Source organism: Mercenaria mercenaria, chromosome 1 (genome assembly GCF_021730395.1).
Source record: "Mercenaria mercenaria strain notata chromosome 1, MADL_Memer_1, whole genome shotgun sequence".
NCBI lineage: Eukaryota > Metazoa > Mollusca > Bivalvia > Venerida > Veneridae > Mercenaria > Mercenaria mercenaria.
The window spans coordinates 8225240-8233636 of record NC_069361.1 but is presented as its reverse complement, the minus strand read 5'-3'; positions in this window follow the sequence as shown (position 1 = coordinate 8233636).

Here is an 8397-nt window from a genome sequence, read left to right as displayed (position 1 = left end):
GGCTGATGTTTGCCCCATTAATAAGTAGTGAGCATTGTGTGTTATAAAAATTGACAGTCAGATGCTGCCTCTTGCTTTTTGTACCATTCATGTTTCTTTTGTATATTCTTACAATGTGTTCACACATGTTGTCTAATTTGTCAACAACTGGTTGCTCTTCAAAGATCACCCCATATTTATAACTTAATGCAGATTGAGTGCTATTGCCAAGTATTTGTGCTTTTAATAATTCATAGTATCCCACACTACATTCTATCTTTTTTATCTGCCACTATCTATAGGGAGAAATTTAATATGTTGTCTGTTACATGCTAGCCTTTTGTTTTGTAAGTTGCTGTCTTGATTGAGTGTATAATCTTTAGATCTGATGCTACTTCTAGTGTTATGTGTGTTTTCCAGGTGGTTTGTTTTCAATGTCAGTTCCATTGTGTTCCTTAATGAGAGATTGTCACTAGGTGCCACTTAATTAATTTCTACAGGCGGAATTGTTTCAGTTTGTTGTGCCAAATAATGACTCGCTGGAATAGTTGTCCTATTTTATTTGATCACTCAAAAGTTTGTTGAGTTAAATTGCAATGTTCCTTTACAGTATATTTTAAAAGTCTTGTTATTTTTTTTATGAAATCTTTAAAACGATAAAACTTTATAAAACTAAAACTAAAAATGTCACTTTCCCAGTGTATTCTCATCTATAGAGCTTATGGTGGAGTTTTTAATTTTTTACTGCTTCTATATTCTTTGATTTTGGTGAATTTATCAGTTAGTTTTTAAAAAAAAAAAGTTTTTATCATACTGTGCACTTTTTTTGGCACGCAATTACGCTCTAACTACTGGTGCACTGGCGCAGTCAGTTGTTCTACAAGAGGGCAGGTATGTGAGATTTCAGTTTATAAAGTTTTGATGTAACCTGTGATTTATCAATTTATCAATTGGTGCTCAATTTTGATAATTTTTTATATGACAGGTTCACACATGTTTACTCATCAATGTAGACAGATATTCTAGTCAGTGTCAGCTCTTTTATTTCTTGAAATGCACAGTTTATTTTATCACAGCTTAAGGTTTTTATTTAAAAGTTTCTTATTTAAAATATAAAATCAATTTTACTCCATTACAGTCAATACCCGATTTTATAGAATTCTTTTAAAATCAGAAAAACTTGGCTTTAAAATTTATAAATTGTTGTTTAAAGCTCAGTTTCTCTGTGTATCAGCTCTTTGCCAAGCTATACATAAGACCTCAGACTCATAATGTCATTTTTCAAGTTCCAATTGTTTTATTCAATATGGCGGCCTACCCACGCAGCCCGACCAGACCGGGAAAAATCAGTTTTTTTTTCACCACTATTCAGCTTACAGTCGTGAAATTTATACCATCAGTTATTGCAATATATATTCAACAATATTACCAAACCTATTTACACACAATAAAACTTCAAACTCGAGTAAAAGTTGCAATAAAAGTTCATCAATAAAAGCGTGACTTTCCTCACCCATTACACATTCATTTTGAACTCGCCGAAGGGGACGAAATGACCAAATTGGGTACGAGTTGACTAGGGGACGAGTTGACTGTAAATCTCACGCTATATATGTATAGAATGTTCAATTAGTACAGGGAACTTACTGGGAATGAGGTATTGTATACCTGGGAATAGGGTAACGTCTGTGCGTTCTGATTGGTCAGTCATGTAAACAAACCCAGGAAGTGATTAGTTTTTCAAAATTGATATTTTTTTCACTGTATTTACAGTACTTTATTATACATTTTGACAAAATATGCTACATTTTATGTGTATTGAAAAAAGTTTTATCAAACGAATTTCTCCCGCCATGTCAGTGATGTAAACAGGGGATCATCTAATTCACACGAAAATTACTTAAATAAGGTATCACTATTCATATGTTTTTCGGCCGATATTTTGGTAGAACTAAGATAGTTCTTGAAAAACTTGTAATTAGATATACATGTTTCGATGTATGGAAGGCCGTACACACCATAATGTTACAATGTAAGGCTGATCACTACCAAATAGAATATAAGCCTCCGCAGGTCTTTCACAAGTAGTCCAAATATAGATAGTACTAATCTTTTTTCCTTTCCTAGTGCATTTTCTCGGCAGCAACGTGCCTACTTTTACCCTACCACGTTTCAGTATGTATCTCTTTGCATTCTGTTGAAATCGGCATGTTCCTATCACATGCTAGGCAAAAATGGCGGCGTAAGAATTTAATGTCTCGAAAAGAGAAATTGAAAGAAGCGAAAAGTGAGTGGATTTTATACAAAAATAAAAAACAGTCAGATTTAGTGGTGTTCAGCCTATAACGTGTACGGTAGATACCGGAGAGAAAACACGGCCATTAGAAGGCTTTTATAGGTTAGAGACCATCAATTGTTTTCTCATAGACTTACAGGCTGAACACCACTAAATCCAGCTGTTCTTTATTTCATATAAAATCCACTCACTTTAAAACGGTTTTTCGACAATTTCCAGCATATCAGATTTTCAGAGACTTATATTCCCATAAAAAACTATATTGCTACTGTAGAAAAACGAAAAAGAAAAGGGGATGTTAACTTTTACATAAGAAATTTACAGTTCATTAAATACAACCCGCTGAATTTACTCCTTTTCGCCTTTTTCAATTTCTCTTTTCAAAACATTAGATTCTTACGCCACCATTTTTACATAGCATGCAATAGGAACATGCCGATTTTGACAGAATGCTAAGTGATACATACTGAAACGCGCTAGAGTAAAAGGAAACACGATGCTATTGAGGAAGGGCACAAGGAAAGAGAGAAAGATAACCCCTCCATTATTAGAAGAAGTAGTGCAATACCTATTATCAGTGATCATGATGCTGTACTGGTGGAGTCACACACTTCTGCCCAAATGAAGCACCAAAATCCACCTGTTTAAGAAAGCTGACTGGGATGGTCTAAGGTCATACATCTCGGAAGTCCATTGCTCCCTCACTAGGTCAAACAAATACCATACCTTATCCGTATAAAAACTTTGGCAGACCATCTCTAGTGCAATAAAGGAGGGTATAAATACTTTTATCCCGTCAAAATGGTCATCTTCAAAAAATAAACTCTCCTGGATTAAGGTCAACCTCAAATGATTATATAGAAGACGGGTTTAAGCGTATAGAAAATACAGAATTAAGAAACTAAATAAATTCAAAGATCAGTACCTCAGGTTAAACATATCTGTAGGACAGAAACCAAAAGGCTTACAAAAATATCTAGAAGAAATACTGGAAAAACACACAAAACCTAACACCAAAAAGCTGTATTCCCTCCTCAAGCATTCAAAACAAGACACCTTTGGCATTGCCTCATTAAAAACACAACAAATTACACACTGCAGACACTGACAAAGCCACATTACACAATGAACAATTTCAGTCTGTCTTTACCTCTAAATCTCCATTCTCTCTTAAGTCTCTGGCTGAAATGAAGGTACAGGATCTTGGGGATACAGGTAAAGAGATTCCGCAGCCACTGTTTAGTCCCCATAATCCAATGCCTGATATTGATATCTCTACAAATGGTGTAGAGAAACTCCTTAAAGACCTTGACCCTCACAAGGCTGCAGGTCCAGATCAAATAAGGTCAATAGTACTGAAAAATACCTCCAAAGAAATTGCCCCCGTCAATTATTCAGAAAGTCACTGCAGACCCACAATTTCAGATATTTGGAAAGTGGCAAATGTAGCTCCTGTTTTTTAAAAAAGGCTCCAGGTCAGATCCAGCCAATTACCGCCCAATTTCTCTTACATGTATCTTGTGCAAAACCCTGGAACACATTGTCTCATCCAGTATAGCAAAACATTTTACTCAGTCAAATATGTTCTATGATTTGCAGTATGGTTTCTGAGAAAAGAGGTCATGTCAAACCCAGCTTCTTACGTTAGTAGAAGATATTCTGCAGTCTCTGAACCAGAGGAGCCAAGTCGAACTCATATTACTTGACTTCTTCAAGGCATTCGATATGGTCAACCGTGAAAACTACTCTATAAGCTGCATTTCTACGGTATAAGGGGCCAAACTCTGAAATGGATCAAAAGTTTTCTAGACAACAGGTCACAGTTCATTGTTATAAATGGGTCTAAGTCCAGTAAAATCCCAGTTTCCTCTGGACTTCCACAGGGTTCGGTCCTAGGTCCTCTCCTATTTCTTATCTATATAAACGATCTTCCTGACTGTGTTCGTTCTTCTAAAGTCCGGCTCTTTGCCGACGACACAGCTATCTATCTCTCTCTGACAGTATAGCCTTTCACTCTAATCTTCTGCAACACGACCTGCACCAACTGGAACAATGGGAATCCAAATGGGACATGAAATGCAATCCATACAAATGCCAAGTAATCAAAATCACAAAACGAAAAACAGCAATCCCCACAAAATACGTCCTGAGCAACACAACCCTCGAAACAGTATCATCAGCAAAGTATCTTGATATCACTCTTTCAAATGATCTAACATGGAAAAATCACATAGAAAATATTACCAAAAAAGCAAATCAAACTCAAGGCTTCTTAAGACGAAACATCAAAGTACACTCAGAAGGGCTAAAGTCAACAGCATACAGGACACATGTAAGACCTCAAAGGGAGTACTGCTCCTCAGTCTGGGCCCCATACACTGGAACTCTCATAGACCAACTGGAGGCCGTACAGCTCAGAGCTGCCCGCTGGGTCAAACATGACTACGGCCGAATGTCAAGTGTTACAGACATGTTACCTTCCCTTCAGTAGAGACGCCTTGACCTTCGCAGAACTGACCAAGGACTGGCCATGTTCCATAACACCCTGAACAATCATGTTGCCATCCCTCTTCCAGACTACCTAGTCCCTGTCTCTAGATCTTCACGCTCATGTCATTCCTTAGCATTCCAATATATCCAGACCAAAACAGATTATCATAAATTCTCATATTTCCCTAGATCCGTTGTTCACTGGAATGCATTGCCGCCGGACCTTGTCACCTTGTCTGGCCCCGAGTTCAGTCTGGCCATAAGCCAAATTTGAACATATCTCTCCATAATATACCTGCTCTGTTTTTAACCAACCTTCCTTCAATCTTTTATCATTTTTCATTTCTTATCTTACTAATTTTCTTGTCGGTTTATGCGCTTCAAGTCTAGGTCCCCAGCAGGGGTTTGACTAACTGGAAGATAGATAAGATTAGCACTGTTTATATTTGGACTACTTGTGACTATACCAGCGGAGGCTTACATTTGATTTGGTAGTGATCTGCCTTATACGTTTTTCTTCTCTAGTATGTACTCTTATAGACTCATAGTATAATATTTCGCGAAATTCGGTTGTTTTCATTTTATAAAAAGACTTTCACAAATCTTTTGGATGCTTCAATGAATTCATCAATTATAGCTGACAAGTTTTCCCGGTGTACTTTGTAGGGATCATCTGCTGTATTTACAAGAAAAATTAAAAAAATTTCAGCGCTGAAGTCTCTGATACCCATGTTAAGGAATAACCCCTGCTTTAACCTTTCTCTATGGGCTTCATATATAGGACATTCGTCTATAAAATGTATCACAGTCGCTAGTTCTCCACATCTGCAGAATGGCGTGTCTTTATTTCCTACTTTATTTTGATATTCATTAAGGCAATAACCACTCTGCAACTGAAACAACGTTTTCTGATTCTTCAATCCCTGGAAATTAATGTACTTAGGTTTAACTTCTTGCCTGAATTGACATAAATGTCGCCCATTCTCACTGATATCCCACCTTCTTCGCCATTTCATACGAACCAACTCTCTAGCAGCATGACAGATATCTGCTTGACTTGTAACTATCTCACCATCTGTCATGCTTTCCGCCTCTATAGCTGCCTCTTTGGCCAGTCTGTCTGCTGTCTCATTCCCACTGATATCAACATGTCCAGGGGTCCATTCAGGATAGATGTCTACTCTAGTCATTGCTAGATCTCTCCGCAGTTGCAGTATTTCTGATGACAAAATTTTGTGTGTTTTATTCTCCCCTCTAAGATTAACAATGCCTATAGCAGACTGACTGTCATTTAATATTTTTAACTTGTTGATTTGTAATCTGTTACACTCTTCTAGGACTGTTTTAAATGTTATCTTGATAGCCACCATTTTACCTACAAGGATGGATGATAGTTTTGATACCTGTTGTTTCAGTTCAACTAGCTCTGTGTTTGGAAGGTGAATGTGTTGTGCAATAATGAATAAAAAAGGGAAGGTAACCGCTGTGCTTGGAAAAACCTCGCCCCAAAGACACTTCGACCCAAAAATTAAAATTCCTTGGGCATTTCAACCATGAGGACATTTCAACCCAAAGATATTTTGACCACTCGCACATATTTATACGTTTTGATCCCTGGCTACAGTGATTTTTTTCCTGACAGTTATTATGCATTTACGATGTATATGTGTTGCTGGGGACAGCACAGTGAATTTAAAATGTCATTTATTACACAGTCTTGTATATCTCGGACGAATTGGTCGAGAGGGCTAAGTCGCTTTCGGGGCGGAGGCCCCGGGTTCGATTCCCGGCTACTCCCACTTCTGTGTGTCCTTGTCCTTAGGCAAGGCACCTCAGTCGACCTAGCTGTAAATGGGCACCAGGAAATTGCTGGGGGTGAGGTATAATCGATTTTAATTGTTCTTAAAATAGGACGTTAACTAGTGTCCATCAAAACAAATATCTTTTCCATAAAATCCTCTTTGATAGCACTTTCCGGAAAAATCTGCAATATATCTGATCTCTGACTCTTACTCTGTTGAGATGAGCATAAAGTGAAAATGGTTGTCTGAGAAAGTATCAGTGTCAGTATTTTAGACAGTTAAAATTCTTACAACGGCCTAGATAAGTACTGAATAAAAAATACGTAATTAAAAATTACGTGTCTTCAGGAATTAAAAACTACGAATCTTCAGCGGGTGATTTCTCTACTTTGATTATCACTTAACCAAAATAAACGACAAGCTAGCCGTCCTTTTTAGCTCGACTTTTCGAAGAAAAAGTAGAGCTATTGCACTCGCCCCGGCGTCGGCGTCGCCGTTGGTTAAAGTTTTTGATAAAGTCAAATATCTCTGTTACTATCAAAGCTATTGACTTGAAACTTAAAATAATTATTTACTATAAAAGTCTACACCAGGAGAAATAATCCCCATAACTTTATTTTGAATTTTGACAGAATTATGCCCCTTTTTAACTTAGAAATTTTGGTTAAAGGTTTTGATAAAAACAAATATCTCTGTTACTATCAAAGCTATTGACTTGAAACTTAAAATACTTATTTACCATCAAAGTCTACACCAGGAGAAACAATCCCCATAACTCTGATTTGAATTTTGACAGAATTATGCCCCTTTTTAACTTAGATTTTTAAAAAAAAAATTGATAAAGTCAAATATCTCTGTTACTATTAAAGCTTTTTATTTGAAACTCAAAATAGTTGTTTACAGTCAAAGTCTACACCAGGAGACACAATTCCCATAACTCTGATTTGAATTTTGACAGAATTATGCTCCTTTTTAACTTAGAATTAAAAAAAAAAATGATAAAGTCAAATATCTCTGTTACTATTAAAGCTTTTTATTTGAAACTCAAAATAGTTGTTTACAATCAAAGTCTACACCAGGGGACACAATTCCCATAACTCTATTTTGAATTTCGACAGAATTATGCCTCTTTTTAACTTAGAAATTTTGGTTAAAGATTTTGATAAAGTCAAATATCTCTGTTACTATCAAAGCTATTGACTTGAAACTTAAAATACTTATTTACCATCAAAGTCTACACCATGAGAAACAATCCCCATAACTCTGATTTGAATTTTGACAGAATTATGCTCCTTTTTAACTTAGAATTAAAAAAAAATTGATAAAGTCAAATATCTCTGTTACTATTAAAGCTTTTATTTGAAACTCAAAATAGTTGTTTACAATCAAAGTCTACACCAGGAGACACAATTCCCATAACTCTATTTTGAATTTCGACAGAATTATGCCTCTTTTTAACTTAGAAATTTTGGTTAAATGTTTTGATAAAGTCAAATATCTCTGTTACTATCAAAGCTATTGACTTGAAACTTAAAATACTTATTTACCATCAAAGTCTACACCAGGAGAAACAATCCCCATAACTCTGATTTGAATTTTGACAGAATTATGCCCCTTTTTAACTTAGATTTTTAAAAAAAAAATTTGATAAAGTCAAATATCTCTGTTACTATTAAAGCTTTTTATTTGAAACTCAAAATAGTTGTTTACAATCAAAGTCTACACCAGGAGACACAATTCCCATACTCTGATTTGAATTTTGACAGAATTATGCACCTTTTTAACTTAGTATTTTTGGTTAAAGATTTTGATAAAGTCAAATATCTCTGT